The sequence below is a fragment of the Paramisgurnus dabryanus genome, chromosome 18 (genome assembly GCF_030506205.2).
Source record: "Paramisgurnus dabryanus chromosome 18, PD_genome_1.1, whole genome shotgun sequence".
Taxonomy (NCBI): Eukaryota; Metazoa; Chordata; class Actinopteri; order Cypriniformes; family Cobitidae; genus Paramisgurnus; species Paramisgurnus dabryanus.
Window position 1 is genome coordinate 37,153,972 of NC_133354.1, and position 17,871 is coordinate 37,171,842.

General features: G+C 37.8%; 1 long non-coding RNA gene across 1 annotated transcript; it reads right to left on the minus strand.

Moving 5' to 3' along the window:
• Positions 1-563: 563 nt before the first annotated feature.
• On the minus strand, positions 564-7,111 carry LOC135752947 (uncharacterized). Its single transcript, XR_010533398.2, has 11 exons — positions 6,393-7,111; positions 6,209-6,293; positions 5,932-6,064; positions 5,661-5,819; positions 4,860-5,030; positions 4,654-4,774; positions 4,323-4,410; positions 4,138-4,232; positions 3,809-3,901; positions 2,479-2,660; positions 564-1,961 (listed from the first exon to the last, which is right to left on the minus strand). It is a non-coding gene; the product is annotated as an uncharacterized lncRNA (long non-coding RNA).
• Positions 7,112-17,871: the final 10,760 nt, after the last annotated feature.

Sequence of the window (17,871 nt, forward strand, 5' to 3'; positions counted from 1 at the left end):
CACTAGATAAACTTTGGGATAAATTACAACCAACAGAACATATAGAACTGAGTCAAAAAGTTAAACAAACATCTTAAAGATAATGATATAGCCTATGTGTGAAATAAAAAAAAAACAGTCACAAACTGAAACAGGAAGTGCCTCTGGACCAGTATTGTTTACACATTTTCAAAAGAACTATAGTATAAAGTGACTTTCTAACAGACATGCTATTGCCAAACAATAAAACATATTGTAAGAATTCAAACGAGTTAATGCTAGTTGCTAAGCTAACCGTGTAGCCTGACCACAGACACATAGGCCTAAGTAAGGTTGGGGGAAAAAGATACTGATATTGCTAAGAAATCATTTAAAATGTCATTATTTATAGTTGCGTTTCAGATTGAAATTTAGACACTAATATTAGGGGCTGGCTATTTATTTCTATCCATCCATTGCTTATCCGTTTGGCTGGGCTAGACGGTGTATGCTACACACTCAAGTCGGACTGGTCACCATCACTGATTTACTAATAGAAACAACAAATAATAAAAATAACTTTATTTACAAAGCACTTTCCCGTGCTGACAAGCATTTAATCAAAGACCAAAAGCATTCACACATACTATACGTAAATATATGTATTTATAGTATAGATAACTTAAAAGTTAATCATCTTTGAACTGTCTAGTGTTAATAGCCTACTATTATCTAGAGCAAATGCAGCAGTGTAATGAAAAACTTGTATTAATTATAACAACTATTGCCATAAATAATACAACACAACTGTATACTAACTATTAACAAGTTTTATTATTTACCCTGTATCATATATTTTTAAGGCATAAATAAAAAAAAGTAGTTTTACATCTCATTTTCAAAACAGGGAAAAGTAAACAACGCTTTAGCAAACAAATTTGCAGGTACATATATGAAACAGTTTAATAGTTACCTCAAGAAAATGGCATTGTAAAACATTTCCTTTCATTGAAAAGGTAACAACAGTATTAACTCATGCATCAAAGATATCAAATATCATTTATGGAAAGTATTTCATCCAATGACATAGGCTACAGTTAGTTCAATCCAAAAGTATCCACAATCACTGTGAAAAAAACTTGATACAGTATAAAACTATGTAATAATAATAGTAACATGTGCAAATCTATTTTGCCTGTGTTACATATTTTTCTACAGTAAATGTCATTATGTTGACAAGATGATATGGGCACAGTTTGGTGAAGTAACCACTGCAAGAGGATTGTGGCATTTGCAAGTTGTAGCAACACAGTTGACTGTAGGAGTAGTCTGTGAAACATCGGAGGTGGAGGGGAAAGCTAATAGCTAACCTGCTGCTTGTAAACTGAGATATGTATTATCATACAAAAACTTATTTAACAGTAGTTTCCCATCAATCTATGAGGCTAATGTTGCTTACACACTGCAGGAAACGGTTGTTCAAAATAAAAGCACTGTATCAGACATCCATTACATTTCCAAATAGTTTTATGTTTTCCATGAAACACACCTGCAGTTCAGTGTGACACACAGTCTAAATGCATACACCAGTTCAGAGTTCCAAAATCACTGTCATCTGAACTCTCATAATCCAGCTCTTCATGGTCCTCCAGTATCTCCTCGGGCTCATCCTCCAGCAGAGAAACAGCATTTGGTCCTAAAGCAGTGTTCTTCACTCCCAATCCTGGAGAGCCGCTGTCCTGCAGAGCTTAGCTCCAACCTTAATCAAACACGCATACCTGTGATTTTCTAGAGATCATGAAGACATTGATTAGCTCTCAGGTGTGTTTGATTAAGGTTGGAGCTAAACTCTGCAGGACACCGGCTCTCCAGGGTTGAGAGTGAAGAACACCGTCCTAAAGCCTGGCTGTAACTTGAGCAAACTTGGAACTTCTTCTCTACATCTGCAAGCCTTTTCTGAAGAAGACACAGTAGCCAGCGATGACACTCTTCACTTAAACTGCCTGAAAGGAAAAATTGAAGGGATGCATGAAAATACTTAGAGGTTTAACTTGAGGCTTATTTTATACATTATGTTATTACTGCTTTCATTATTAAGGTCCAATTATATTCCTAAAGATTTCACATTAGTATTTCTAATTACATTATACTATTAGGAAATAAATTTAAATACCTCCATGTACTCCTTTCTAAACTATATACAACAATTGCCATGCTTTCATTGTGTCTTGATTTTCTTTGTTTCTATTCTATGTAAAGAACTACAGATCATTAAGATCCAACCACAAGAAAACTATAACGTGACACTTCAGGATCTAAAAATGAGTGGGGTTTTATTGTCGTATTTGCTATTCAGTGTGTCTAATCATCTAGATTATCTGTGATTTTTATCACCAAATGACAAAGGAACTTGATTTCAGAATGTGAAACTAACATGTGTCTTGAGACTTTTGTAACCCTTATTTATAGAAACCAATGGCATGCATCATTGCAAGATGGTAATAAAAGTTAGCCTCTTACCACTGTTTTTGCATGAAGACATTTCTGATATAATTTTCCCGATGTTCCTAGCCAGGCTTCTGAGATAGGTGCGGTGCAGTAGTGTCTCATCTCCCTCATCACAGTGATCTTTGTTTCTTGAAGGTGCACTTTTGACATGTATTCATCAAAAAAAATCTTCTTGGTGAGGGTGTTGCTGGATTCTGAAGTCACACAAATAACAACATCTTAAACACAATTTTGATTGGTATATTCTGAAAAGCAGGCAAAACAAAAGCAGTGCATGTACAGCCCATAATCTGGTGCAGGGTGCAAAATATTTGATTCAGAAAGTCGGCTATGAGAGGTTAAAAAGAAACACTCACACAGTAAAGATTGTCTCCCTTTATCTTTATATCTATATAAGAACAACTTCTTTGCTGCTTATGAGTCTTTTAATAATTCTCCTTATAGACCCCTTCACGGTTCACGTCACAGGCGGTTCCCACTGCGCATGTCGGGGTCAGAAAAGTAATTACAGCAGATTGAGTTGCGTGTTATTCGGTATCGTAAAAATGCCTACTTACGTCGTGGGCTTGAAAATCGCGCCAGGTCTTCCGTTAAGTTTTCATGCAGAATCTCAAAAACAAAAAAATACAACATCTGCGGCTGAAAGCTATTAACGTGCAGACTGGAACAATACAAATATCAAAGAGGCTTGTGATTGTAGTGCTCACTTCATTTGAGGTAAGTCATAATTTTTCAGCCCTGTTAGATTAAATTTTAAAGCCTCGATTGTATGAACAGTTTGACCCCATGCTGCGCGCGCACCCGATAGTCATTCAATGTTTACAAACCTTGTAGGGGTCTATATCACATGTGGTGTAAGCCTGCTGAAGACCTAGTTTCAACATCACCCTAATGAAAAATAAGGGACTAAATCTTCAGAGTAGCAGTCAGTACATTGTAAAATTTAAATGAACATTGTAATGGTGTCATTCAATAATTTAAAAGTACAGACAAAAAATATTATGTTTGTTCTATATCTGTTGTTTCTCTCAAAAGCACTTTTGGTGCAAAAGCACATTTGGTGCAATGAGGCACTACGCAAACCTGATGCTCCCCAGCTGTGCATTATTTTCAAATAATTCAAAGGACTGGAGTCAATTATTCCTCTTATACCACAGTTACCACAAACATTGCTCTGTTGCCTATTTTTAAGACATTTGACAAGTTATGTGTGCAGTTATCAGAAAGTAATGCATACCCACAGAACATTTCTCAGCCAATCACAATACAGCATTCAACATACCCCTGGTATAACTGCAATCAACAAAAATGACAAAATGTTTTAGATTAGTTATCAACATACCAGTGTGATTATAAAGGCTGGCTTTTCGATGAAGACTAAGAAACATTTGTTCAATTCATTTCTGAAGGTTATGTTGGTCATCACATCTGGTACCTACCAAAAGCAAAAATAATAATACAAGTAAATGATTATGATGTCTTTTAGGCTGTACATGTCCAAAATCAAATTAATGTCTCAAAGGAGTTTACAAGGGCACAAGTTTATTGCGATTAAAACAGGACATACCTTTACTTAAATACTTATGCATGGCAAAGATTCTCAGTTACAAAATTGATTATCACAGTGCAATATTGTAAACCAGTTTCAATAATGTCCATAAAATACATTACCATCAGTAGCCTATTGTCTGACATCTTGTACACATGTCACAATGTTCTCAGGACACCCCCGTTCACTGCTCAAATCTTCCCGTCTCTGAGCCTTTCTGAAAGAATGCCATAAAAATATGTTTGTCCTTGCAATCTTAAAGTGAGAAAAATCTTTGTGTCTATATAACTCAGTCATAATATAAGACCTTGATGTATCTGCTGGATAATGCTGAAGGCCTTCTTGCTTCCGTTGGTTCCACCCAATAGCATGGACAGTTAGCATGTCATTCCTGGCTATTAACAAGACATGTATGTGATGAAGGAAGAAAGGTCCCATCAATGCTTGTGGTATTTCAATTAATCCAGAAACTGACAATTGAGTTTAAAATTTAAGAGAGAACTACATGCCAATTTTTTTATGTACTTTGAACAGTTACAGCTTACTCTTATGCAATCTCAAAGTACTAGACAGAAAGAATAAAAAAGTGAAAAAATAAAGACAGGTTTCCTAAAATATTATAAATAGGCATCAATTACCAGATACTTGGTTGTGAGGCCACAACAAGACAGGTTGCTGTTGACCATTTCGACCTCCACAACTGCAGTTGTACCAGCACCTTCCTGATTTTTGTCAGATTATCTAACAAATGTGTGACACCTATATTACAACCATAAACAGTTACAGTGTATTAATAAGTAATACAAATACAATTTCAAATGGTACGATAAAGAATATGCATTACCTGACACTTGGTTGAATGAGCCTTGGCATGCATGACAGAAAGGAAAGGTCTCATCTGCAGTAAAGGTCTGAGTTCCAACATGGAGACTGACACCTTCTCAAGGTATGGCCAATACTTGCAAGCAATATCTGTTCAAAACAACTCTCCGTTTGTGGCTGCTTGAAGCTCCTTCTGCAGGTATAGGTGGATAAGAAAATATTACTCCCCGGCACATTAAGAGCTTTGAGTAGCACTCCGTGTCTGCAAACAACCACCTCAAGGCCCTCTTCATCAAGTTTGCTTACTTTTCTGTTAGTTTCAAATTACATCACACCAACAGGCATCTTTATAATGATTGTAGACAATAAAGGTTTACTTTTAAACTAAAGGTTTTTCAGGATTCATGGAGCATTAAAAAGGTAATCTTGTGCTTTCTCTACTCCAGGTACACAAACTAGTTGAAAGTCAGGGTGACAAACTGACATGTAATAATGAATGACCAAGCTATTAAACTAGCCACTTTGGGTGCCAGCACACATTCCCATATACAAATGATTATTTTTGTAAAACGCACACCTAACCTGTCAAATGTCTTAAAATACCCAAAGCAATGTTTGTGGTAACTGTGGTATAAGCAGAATAATTGACTATTTGAAAATAATGCACACCTGCTGAGTAGCAGCCCACTGTCAAATATTCCTTACCTATTATATAAGCTCACAACATCTGGGATACATTAACTATTTAATTACACATTTCAAATGATGGATTTAAATCAAAAAGTTTCTTTTTCCTCAAAACTACAAGAGTAAAAGAACTAACTCTTTTGACTGACGGAATCTGTAGGTTTTTCTGTTGCCATCTGCACAAAGAGCGAGCATTGTTGGGTGTACATGCCGGGCAGGTGAAGTGCTCTACACTGGATGTTTGCATGATCACAAGTGCAGAAATGTGGAGGTCTCACTGTAGGCAATAAACAGACTGAAAACAGAAGTTCAATAATTTGTGAGAAAGCATTAACAATGGGCACAGTAATTTAGCTTAGAAAAAATGAGGCTGACAAATCACAAATATTCTGGTAGAACATGGATACCTGTAGCTGAAGCTTTGTATCTCTTCACTTCTGCTTCTTTTTAGTAGTGGACGTCCTTCAGCATTTTCTCCACCTATCGGACATTAAATGTACTCCCTTTAATGGCTGTTGCTTTGCCCTTGGGTTCCTTTCCCTTGCATAAAAGAAAGTGGGCCTTGTATGGTAATACTGAAATACAGCCAACTCTTGAGCAGTTCACACAATTATTGCACTCTAAATCGCACACTTTAGAATTATCACAATACTGCAAGAACACAATCTCAACAAATATACTCACCTTGATTTGAGCAAGAAGCATGTTTGCTATGAAGATAACATCCTCTGCTCTCCCTCTGTCTTGCTCAGCAGCCATTTCAACAATACTACATTGGTCAGACAAAGAGGCATAGACTAAGTGTTTTGGACAGTGAGAGAGAGAGTAAAATGAAAGAAAAACAAATGAATAAAATTACAATACTTACTTGAAAACAGAGAAGCTTGCGAAAGAGTGAGTGAGTGAGTGACCCTTTTACTGTTTGTACACAATGATGACGTGGCAACGTATGCGCACGCAGTTTGGCAACGGAAGCACTGCAAGAATCAGCAGTGAAGCAACACAGACAGAGAAAGTTAGTTTAAAAAGTTGACTTATCTTCTACATAGTTACCTGATCCGTGTACTATAGTGGAGTGGATAGAATACGTTAGCAGATGGCCAAATACGTATATTATATTAGTGCAACCAAATGCTACAACCAGACGTTTTGATGTGGGAAAATCGTTTTAATAAACTTTCTGAGTTGCTTACACGTTAGAACCACTGGGAAATAACATCACTTCCGTTGCCAAAATGCGCGTGCAGGCTATTTGATCACGTGTGCTGTAAAAGGGTCTATTGAAGTGGCTCTTAAAAGAGCCGTTGGTTTTCTAAGAAAAAGTATAAACTGTGGGTGATGTTAACCGGGAAGGGTGGTGGGTGCTGACCGGACCTGAGAAAAGAAAACAAAAACATGATTAATTCTCTTACAGCAAAGTCTCCTAGGTTTGTCATATTATATATCCAGAACTGTAAAAAAAGCTACCTATAAATAAAGCATAAACTGCATAAATGAACAGTTGATCTGAATTCAGAGAAATAAATGAAATAATTATCTTGGTACTTGAACCTTGGTTAGATATGGTTACTGTAGTCAAACTTTTACACACTTTCTTCTCACAGATTTATTAACAACAATTACAGAACATAACACAATCAATTTTAATCACTTCTAACGATCAATTAACATAAATGTAACTGCACAAACTATGGTAAATGGTAAATGGACTGCATTTATATAGCGCTTTTAACAGACCTATGGCCATCCAAAGCGCTTTACATTCACCCATTCACACGCACATTCATACACCAACGGCGGTGTCAGCCATGCAAGGCGCCAGCCAGCTCGTCGGGAGCAACTGGGGTTAGGTGTCTTGCTCAAGGACACCTCGACACTTGGTCCAGTGGAGCCGGGGATTGAACCACCAACCTTCCGGTTTGTAGACAACCTACATGAACCACTAGGCCACTGCCGCCCCTAACTAGCCTAATTATATTATATTATATTAATAATATTAAATAATTAAATAAATCTATTCTGCTCACCAAGACTGCATTTATTTGATATAAAAAACAGTAAAAACACTAATAATGTGAAATATTATTGTAATCTGAATGCAATTGCTGCTGACCGTGTCAGCAGCGATCGCTCTCTGTGATCGATTGGTTCCGCCTTGTATGTTAAGATGATCAGATTTACAATGAACACAATTATTCACTTAAATCGGTTATTTTTTCATTTAGAGCTTATTTCACGAACTGCATTCCGCGCAAAATTAATAAAACTACTGGTTTAAAAACGCTAGAACAACTGTTTAGCAACATAATATAATGCAGTCACTGCAGCTTTCTGTGATTAATACATTAGCTGATTATCAAACAGTCATCCAATAATGTTTCTGACCTTAGTAACGTAAAAAACACTATAGATAACTCCATAGTCCACACACGCAAATTAAATGTTATGCTGCACCAACTTTAGGATTTCTTAAATGACCGCACCTGAACAACAATTATGTCCCTAATATGAGCCAATTGGATTCTGACCAAACGCGTGCACTGACTTGTCGGTTGCCTTAGCGGTGATATTATATTGCTAACGTTGCAACAAAGACTTAAAATAAACACAGGATTAACTCAATATTAGTAACATTAATCACCAAATTTCCAAGTAAGCCTTACCCATGGAACTCCGGAGAACGCAATATCACTGCATCGCTTCTCTTGTTGAACTTGTTGGCATTGAGGAAATTATCGCCCCCTATTGTTTATCATCCTCATAAATGCGTGTCATTTTCACGCCTAGAGGAGGCAAAGCGTGACATTGACACGCATCCTCTAGTGGACCAGCGTGTCTATTACACGCTTTAGCGTGATACTGGGTTGCTCACTCGCGTGGCGTTGAATGCGGTTGTTTGCGAATGAACGCAAAGACGCGCACGGACATGAATATGTGCGTGTACGCGTCATTGCGACTGCTTTGTTGTTTTTACAAGCATACATTGGTAACTACATTGCATATAGATCCGTTTTTGCCGCGATTGTCTTTGTAAAGGATTGCACTAGTTAACTGCTAAAATTTAAACTTGAGATTTACACTTGGGCACGTGCCTGACTGGAGCTGGACCGGACACATTAAACCGCATGTGGGTACGAGGCTGCTCACTTTAGCGCCTTTTTGCGGTTAAATTGTTTTAAATCACTTGAGTGTTAGCATTTGCAAGCCTTTGAAACACGTGCAAATGATAAACTTTTCCTATTTAAATTTGCGTATTAATCTGGCAATCGCAAGCCAAACCGTGGGTCGTGATCCGTACGGATCAACTGCGACAGCACGACTGAACGATACAACGTCACCCATTCGCTACGTTCATTTTCGAAACTGGCAAGTTATTCACCTGGGTTGGATTTTGACTGGGCTAAGCCAATGTCAATCAACATTCCATTCAATCGGAATTTTGATATGCAGTCATGTTGAGTATCTATGTTCATCTACCGGGTGTAGCTGGCCATCCGAGAAACAAACTCGGGGGCCCTCTAGTGGCTCGGGGCTCCAAGCAGTTGCCTGTTGACAAGGTGCGCCTCTGGTGTGGAGGGAAAGAAATGCAAGGAAAAAGGAATTTTCAAAAAGACAAATAACGGGGCAGTTTGTATGCCAAACCAGAATTGATTTTGTTTTATGTACAAGAAATGTGGAGAATTTTATAGAAAATATGAAGTATGAGGAAACAAGTTTTAGTGATCATAAGTTTTTATTTTTTAAGTTGGACTGGAGTAAAAGGACCAGGAGTTTGGATTTTAAATACACAAATTTTAAAGAATGAGCACTATGTGTCAAAGGTTAAGGAAATTATAGAAAAAGAAAAGGAAAATGGAATGTATAAAGAGGATAAGAGGATATGGTGGGAAAATGTTAAGTTTTTAATTAAAAAATATTCAATGAAATATTGTAGTTTAATACAAAAATGTAAAAAATACATAGAAAAAGAAATGAAATTAAGTTTAGAAATGGAATTAAACAAAGAGAATAAGGACATACAAAAGATTAGGGAAATTGAAGAAAAATTAAAAGAAATAGAAGAAAAGAAATATGAGGGGGCGATGCTAAGAAGTAAAGCAAAATATGTGGTGGAGGGAGAAAAATTTACAAAGTTCTTTTTTGGTCTGGAGAAAAGCAGAGGGAAAGCTGAAACAATAAAAGAAATAAGGGGTTCAAATGGAGGAATTGTAAAAGGAAATGAAAAGATTTTAGGAGAAATTAAGATTTTTTATGAGGATTTGTTTAGTGCAAGGAGCGTGGAAGAGGAGAAAATGAACAAACTTTTAAATATGATAAAAACAACAGTAAGTGAGGAGAATAAAAAGGAATGTGACCAAGTGATCAGAGAGGAAGAGATTGAAATAGCAATAAATCAATTGAATAAAAATAAAAGTCCTGGAATAGATGGTTTGGGAACAGAATTTTATGTGTTTTAAAGGATTTTTAACAAAGATTTTAAATGAGGTTTTTAAAGAGATTTTTGAAAAAGGAGAAATAAATGAAAGAACAAGGATGGGTTTAATGAAGCTGATATATAAAAAGAAAGGAGAAAAAGTAGATTAAAAAAACTATAGACCAATCACGATGCTGAATACGGATTTGAAGATTTTAGCGAAAGTTTTAGCCAACAGGTTAAAGGAAATAATGCCAAGTATAATTACAACGAATCAAGCATATGGAGTTAAAGGGAGAGATATTGCAGATATTACGATGAGTATAAGAGACACTATATGGTACATTTACATTTACATTTAGTCATTTAGCAGACGCTTTTGTCCAAAGCGACTTACAAGTGAGGTAAACAATAGAAGCAATTATGGCAACATAAGAACAGCAATACATAAGTGCACTGGAAATAGTTTCATCAAGTCCAACACAATATACATAGCCAAGGGTATGCTAGTATTTTTTTTTTTTTTTAGATAAAGAGGAAGGTAAATAGAGAAGAGATAAAGAGAAGGTAACTAAATAAAGATAGTAAATCTGTAATTAGGAAGTTAGGTAATGATGGAAGAGATGGGTTTTTAGCAGAGTCTTAAAGACAGCTACAGTGTCAGCTGATCGTGTCACGACCGGCAGATCATTCCACAGTTGTGGGACAGTTCCTGAGAAGGTACGCGTTAGTGTTTTCTTCCCTTTTTGAGATGGTACCACAAGTCTTCGCTCGGTGGCAGAGCGCAGTGATCGAGAGGGTACATAAGGCTCTATAAGCAAGCGAAGGTAAGGGGGTGCTGACCCAGTGATGGTTTTAAAGGCCAGGAGCAGAGCCTTAAATTTGATGCGGGCTTATAGGAAGCCAGTGTAACTTGACAAAGAGAAGAGTGACGTGCGCCCTCTTTGGCTCATTGAAGACCACTCTTGCCGCTGCGTTCTGAATCATCTGTAGGGTTTTGGTCGTGCAGGCTGGAAGTCCTGCCAGTAGCGCATTGCAGTAGTCCAGCCTGGACAGGACAAGAGCTTGGACCAGGACCTGCGTAGCATGCTCATCTAGGAAAGGTCTAATTTTCCTAATATTGTAGAGAATGAATCTACAAGAGCGAGCGGTGCTGGCAACATGCTCCGTGAAGCTAAGCCGATCATCAATGACCACTCCCAGGTTTTTGGCCGTCTTGGAAGGCGTGATGGTCGAGGAACCTAGCTGAATGGAAAAGTTGTGCTGAATCTTTGGTTCAGATGATATGACAAGCAGTTCTGTCTTCGCAAGGTTAAGCTGAAGATGGTGATCCTTCATCCAGAGTGAGATGTCCCTCAGGCGTGCCGAGATGCGGGCAGAAACCGTAGGATCATCAGGGTGGAACGACAAGTGGAGTTGAGTGTCGTCTGCATAGCAGTGGTAGGAAAAGCCATGTTTCCGAATGACAGAGCCCAGGGATGTCATGTATATCGAAAAGAGCAGCGGTCCAAGCACAGAGCCTTGAGGGACCCCGGTATCAAGACGTTGGGGTTCGGAGACGTCACCTCTCCAGGATACCCGAAATGACCTATCAGAGAGGTACGACTTGAACCATAGAAGCGCTGTGTCAGTGACACCCATAGACATGAGAGTCGACAGGAGGATGCGGTGATTGACCGTGTCAAAAGCTGCAGATAGATCCAGTAAGATCAGCACAGATGATTTGGAGGCTGCCCTTGCCTGCCTTAGGGCCTCAATGACTGAGAGCAGCGCAGTCTCAGTGGAGTGACCACTTTTGAATCCAGACTGATTGCTATCCAGGAGGTTATTTTGTGTGAAGAAAGTGGAGAGCTGGTTGAACACAATGCGTTCAAGAGTCTTGGAAATGAAGGGAAGAAGAGAAACGGGTCTGTAGTTCTCTAGCATAGCAGGATTGAGAGTGGGTTTCTTCAGCAACGGGGTTATCCGGGCCTCTTTAAATGCTAAAGGGAAGGTGCGAGGACTGTGTGAGAAAGTGTAGTTGTTGGAGAGGGAAGCCGGAGTGGCCGTGTCCTCTGGTTTAATCCATGTCTCAGTAAGTGCTAAAACAGAAAGTCCAGAATGTGAGGCAATGGCAGTTATGAAATCTGCTTTGTTGACAGCAGATTGGCAGTTCCATAAGCCAATGGGAAGAGAGAGTGAGGCAATAGTGGAAGGTGGGAGAGTGCGGAGGTTATTAATATTTCTCCCACGGCGACGTGATACAACAGATTTACGAGTTGTAATGACAGTAGAGATTTGAAAGCACATAGTAAAATTATAAGAATAGGAAATGTACAAGAGATGAAAAATAGTGCTAAATAGATAAATAGAAAAAGTTAGTACAAAAAGTGCAATACTTAAGTGCCCAGTCGGTGTCCCTGCTCGGTGGAGTCGCGCAGGTAGAGTCGATGGTATTTACACTCTTCGGTCTTCACACGACGAGGGCTGCACGCGACCGCTGCCGCGGTGGACTGACTGGTTTTATAAGTGCTTCAAATGTGGGCTGAAACTCAGCAGGCCACGCCCGAAAACAATCAACAACAAGTTAATGGCCGTATCTACTACTGTTTTTACTGTAATACACTAAAGCACGCGAGGACACGCGAGAACAAACGCGGATTGCAGCACGTGAGACAAAGGTAAACAAGAGAGCGTTTCTTAGCAAAGACACTGCGCTAAAACTTCACAAGTCTAAAATCAAATACACTTACTAGGTATGTGACAAAAAAAAAAATTCTAGAAAATTCATATATAATTATAACCATATGATAGATAATAAAACAAACTTTAAAATGTTTTTAAATGATTAAAATCGGATAATTATTAAGAAAGTTATGGCATTTTTAAACTCGAAAATTGGGGGTCATTTTTGTACCCAATTAACACAGGAAAACTATGAAAAATTGTGACCTCTTCCGCTTGACCAAACACTTCAAAATATCATAACTTCCTCATATCTTGGCCTATTTGCATAATTCAAACACCAAATTGTAGGTAATTAACAGCCCAACAAAGTTAAGATGACATCTTTTTAAAAGGTATATATAAGAATTGTATTATTTATGATTAACCACTAATTAATGAAACCGAGAGCATCAATCCACGCATATCTTTCCATATGAAATCAAAGCCCTCTCAAATAAAAGCTATATTTTTATATATTAAAGAAACATTTCATTGTTTCTTTGATATTTCTTAATTGACTAATAATGCTGGTGAGCAATTTAAATGGTCAGATGTTATTAATACATTAATTGATGATTATGTTATTTATCATTAATAAATCAATAAATGCATGCATCTTGCATGCATGTATTTATTTATATGTTTGACAAAATCATGCCAATAATGTAATCTAGAGATTCTAATCCTTCGTTCTGTATGATTACTTTGAAAAATACTGCACGGATTGATGAAAACGGAGAAGTTTTGGAAGCCAATATGATTGAATGGGCGATTCTGCTTTTGAACAACGTCACTTGCGGATCTTAAAAAAGCACATGCGAATGTTACAATCAATCCCAAACTTCACCTAATTCAAGTTAAATGTATATTCTATAAAAAGTATTTGGTTTGAAACAAAAAAATACTCGCCTTCATAAAGGATTTAAATGCCAAACACGAGACAAATTTTGCTTCGCTTATAACTTTCTTCTTACGACAGCAATCTTGGAAATTCGAACGTGAGAATCAACGTGAGGAAGTAATTTATGTCATTAGTATATGGGCTTTAGAGGTATTATCAAAGCAAAGATACAACAGATCTTTTAAGTCACCGACGCATCTGGCGCTGAATACCTGCTGGGAACACATCCGTGGGAACAAAGCAATCGTGCGCGTTACGTCATTTTGTCACGTACCTACACTTACACGTTTCTGTGGACTCCTGTTGATAACTGCTTCACCTGAAGACTGAACTGTTTACTGCTGTTTAAATACTCTCCTGGCGTTGGCCACGCCCGAAAACAATCAACAACAAGTTAATGGCCGAAACTACTACCGTTTTTACTGTAATACACTAAAGCACGCGAGGACACGCGAGAACAAACGCGGATTGCAGCACGTGAGACAAAGGTAAACAAGAGAGCGTTTCTTAGCAACGACACTGCGCTAAAACTTCACAAGTCTAAAATCAAATACACTTACACGTTTCTGTGGACTCCTGTTGATAACTGCTTCACCTGAAGACTGAACTGTTTACTGCTGTTTAAATACTCTCCTGGCGTTGGCCACGCCCGAAAACAATCAACAACAAGTTAATGGCCGAAACTACTACTAGGTGTGTTCGAGATCATCCGGTGCTGCGCAGACCGATCGGCGAGGTTTGCCGCTTGCAGTCGAGGGAGGAACTGAAGACGGAGCCGTCAAGCCGGACACCTGCTGCTTGCCGTAGTGACGTGTGCTCCGTGTTTCCTTGTTTTTAATCGCAAATGAAGTGAATTGGATGCTGAATTTGATAAAAAACAAACCTTTTAATAAAAAGTTGCAACCAGAAACATTTTATATTGAATATTTTAATTGCTGCTTATACTGTTTACCCGAAAATAACGGGAAACAAGCCTATATTATTAAAATATTATTAAAATAGCCGTAGTGACGTGTGCTCCGTGTTTCCTTGTTTTTAATCGCAAATGAAGTGAATTGGATGCTGAATTTGATAAAAAACAAACCTTTTAATAAAAAGTTGCAACCAGAAACATTTTATATTGAATATTTTAATTGCTGCTTATACTGTTTACCCGAAAATAACGGGAAACAAGCCTATATTATTAAAATACCAATAGAGTTTGTTATTTTCATTTCTATTTTATTACACGACACAATATAACATATTTAAGCATATCAAAGTGTTTTTTCCTGTTTTAAAACATGAATTCATAATGTTTATTAGTGGAACTAAAGGTTGGATTAAACTTGAAACGCACGTGATCGTTGTCATCAGTGAGGCGACCAATCACGTAAAGCTGTTACGTCATCACAACTCCGGGCAGCCGCTCTGGAGAAGCTGCACCGGCTGAGCTGGCCGGCTACTCTCGAAACGCTCTCGTGGTACTTAAAAACCATATGACACAGTCACGTGCCTACAGCGCCAGCTGAAGTCGGACAAGATAACTAACCGGAATGCACTGCTTCAAGTCAGCCGCCGATCGGTCTGCGCAGCGCCGCATGAAGTCGAACACACCTATTGTTTTTACTGTAATACACTAAAGCACGCGAGGACACGCGAGAACAAATGCGGATTGCAGCACGTGAGACAAAGGTAAACAAGAGAGCGTTTCTTAGCAAAAACACTGCGCTAAAACTTCACAAGTCTAAAATCAAATACACTTACACGTTTCTGTGGACTCCTGTTGATAACTGCTTCACCTGAAGACTGAACTGTTTACTGCTGTTTAAATACTCTCCTGGCGTTGGCCACGCCCGAAAACAATCAACAACAAGTTAATGGCCGAAACTACTACTGTTTTTACTGTAATACACTAAAGCACGCGAGGACACGCGAGAACAAACGCGGATTGCAGCACGTGAGACAAAGGTAAACAAGAGAGCGTTTCTTAGCAACGACACTGCGCTAAAACTTCACAAGTCTAAAATCAAATACACTTACACGTTTCTGTGGACTCCTGTTGATAACTGCTTCACCTGAAGACTGAACTGTTTACTGCTGTTTAAATACTCTCCTGGCGTTGGCCACGCCCGAAAACAATCAACAACAAGTTAATGGCCGAAACTACTACTGTTTTTACTGTAATACACTAAAGCACGCGAGAACACGCGAGAACAAACGCGGATTGCAGCACGTGAGACAAAGGTAAACAAGAGAGCGTTTCTTACCAAAGACACTGCGCTAATACTTCACAAGTCTAAAATCAAATACACTTACACGTTTCTGTGGACTCCTGTTGATAACTGCTTCACCTGAAGACTGAACTGTTTACTGCTGTTTAAATACTCTCCTGGCGTTGGCCACGCCCCAAAAAAAACAACAACAAGTTAATGGCCGAAACTACTACTGTTTTTACTGTAATACACTAAAGCACGCGAGGACACGCGAGAACAAACGCGGATTGCAGCACGTGAGACAAAGGTAAACAAGAGAGTGTTTCTTAGCAACGACACTGCGCTAAAACTTCACAAGTCTAAAATCAAATACACTTACACGTTTCTGTGGACTCCTGTTGATAACTGCTTCACCTGAAGACTGAACTGTTTACTGCTGTTTAAATACTCTCCTGGCGTTGGCCACGCCCGAAAAACAATCAATAACAAGTTAATGGCCGAAACTACTACTGTTTTTACTGTAATACACTAAAGCACGCGAGGACAGGTGAGAACAAACGCGGATTGCAGCACGTGAGACAAAGGTAAACAAGAGAGCGTTTCTTAGCAAAGACACTGCGCTAAAACTTCACAAGTCTAAAATCAAATACACTTACACGTTTCTGTGGACTCCTGTTGATAACTGCTTCACCTACTAACATGAAAGAAAAAAATAAAGAGGGATGTATAATCAGTTTGGACTTTGAAAAAGCTTTTGATAGAGTGGAGCATGGGTATTTATTTGGAATTTTAAAGAGTTTTGGTTTTGGAGAAAATTTTATTAAATGGATTAAGATTTTATATAAGGGTGCATTAACAAAAATAAAATGTAATGGTTTTTTAACAGACTGTTTTGAAATTACAAGATCAATTAGACAGGGTTGTCCGCTCTCAGCATTATTATACTCCCTGGTATCAGAACCTTTAGGACTAGCCATAAGACAAAATGAGAAAATAATAGGCATAGAAATTGAAGGGAATAAAGCAGATGGAAAGTTTTTCAATATGCTGATGACACAACGTTAATTGTAAAAGGACAAGAAAGTATCAAAGAAGTTATGAAGGTTGTAGGAAAATATTGTAGAGGGTCTGGAAGCAAAATAAATGAGGATAAAACAACATATATGAGATTTGGTAAAGCCAAGGATTTAAAAGATTGCTTTGATTTTAAAGAAGTTGAAAAAATGAGGAGTTTAGGTGTTTTAATGGGGAAGAATGAGAAGAAAGTAAGAGAGGAAATGTGGGAACAAATGGTAACAGATATAGAGAGAAGGTTACATTTTTGGAAACTAAGAACTTTAAATATGAAAGGGAAGGTTTTAATTTTAAATGTTTTAATGGTGTCTAAACTTTGGTATATTTTATATGTATCCGAAATGCCTGTATGGATGGAACAAAGGTTGAAGAAATGTTTTCTTGATTTTATATGGGAGGGGAAACCATCGAGGATTGCATACAACACAGTTTTAGGGGTGGTGGAAAAGGGCGGTTTAGGCTTAATGGATGTGGAACAACGAAAAAATGCTTTGAGAGTGAAAATTATTAAGAAATATTTAAATGAAGATATCAAACTGGTTGGAAGAAAACAATGAAATACTTCTTAAACTGTGGGATTTAATTTTGTTTAACTAATGAATGCATTTAACCAATTCATAAACAATGGAGTATTGTTGTGTTGTTGAATAATTATGTTTTACATATTTACTGCCTACATTTCATGCTGATTGCTAAAAGTGTTAAAGTTACAAAGATGTCCAAATAAGGACTGTGGAAATTGAGTTTGTTCCATTTTATATTTCTTTAATTAATCATTTTATTCTATAAACAATGTGTGTTTCATATATGCACTGAGCTATTATGTAAAAATGAGGTGTTTGTGTTTGAGAGTGGAAAGTTACCAGCTTTTGTGTGTGTGTAAGAAGCTTCAAGGAGAAACAGCATGAGGAATTTACATCTGGAAATTGTTAAGATAAGAGAGAGGCCTGAGGGGGAAAAGTATTTAATGATGTTATTAACCAATGCTTTAATATTCACAGGATAAAATATGCAATGTATTTCTTACTTAATCAGTATTAATCATTGAATAATTGAT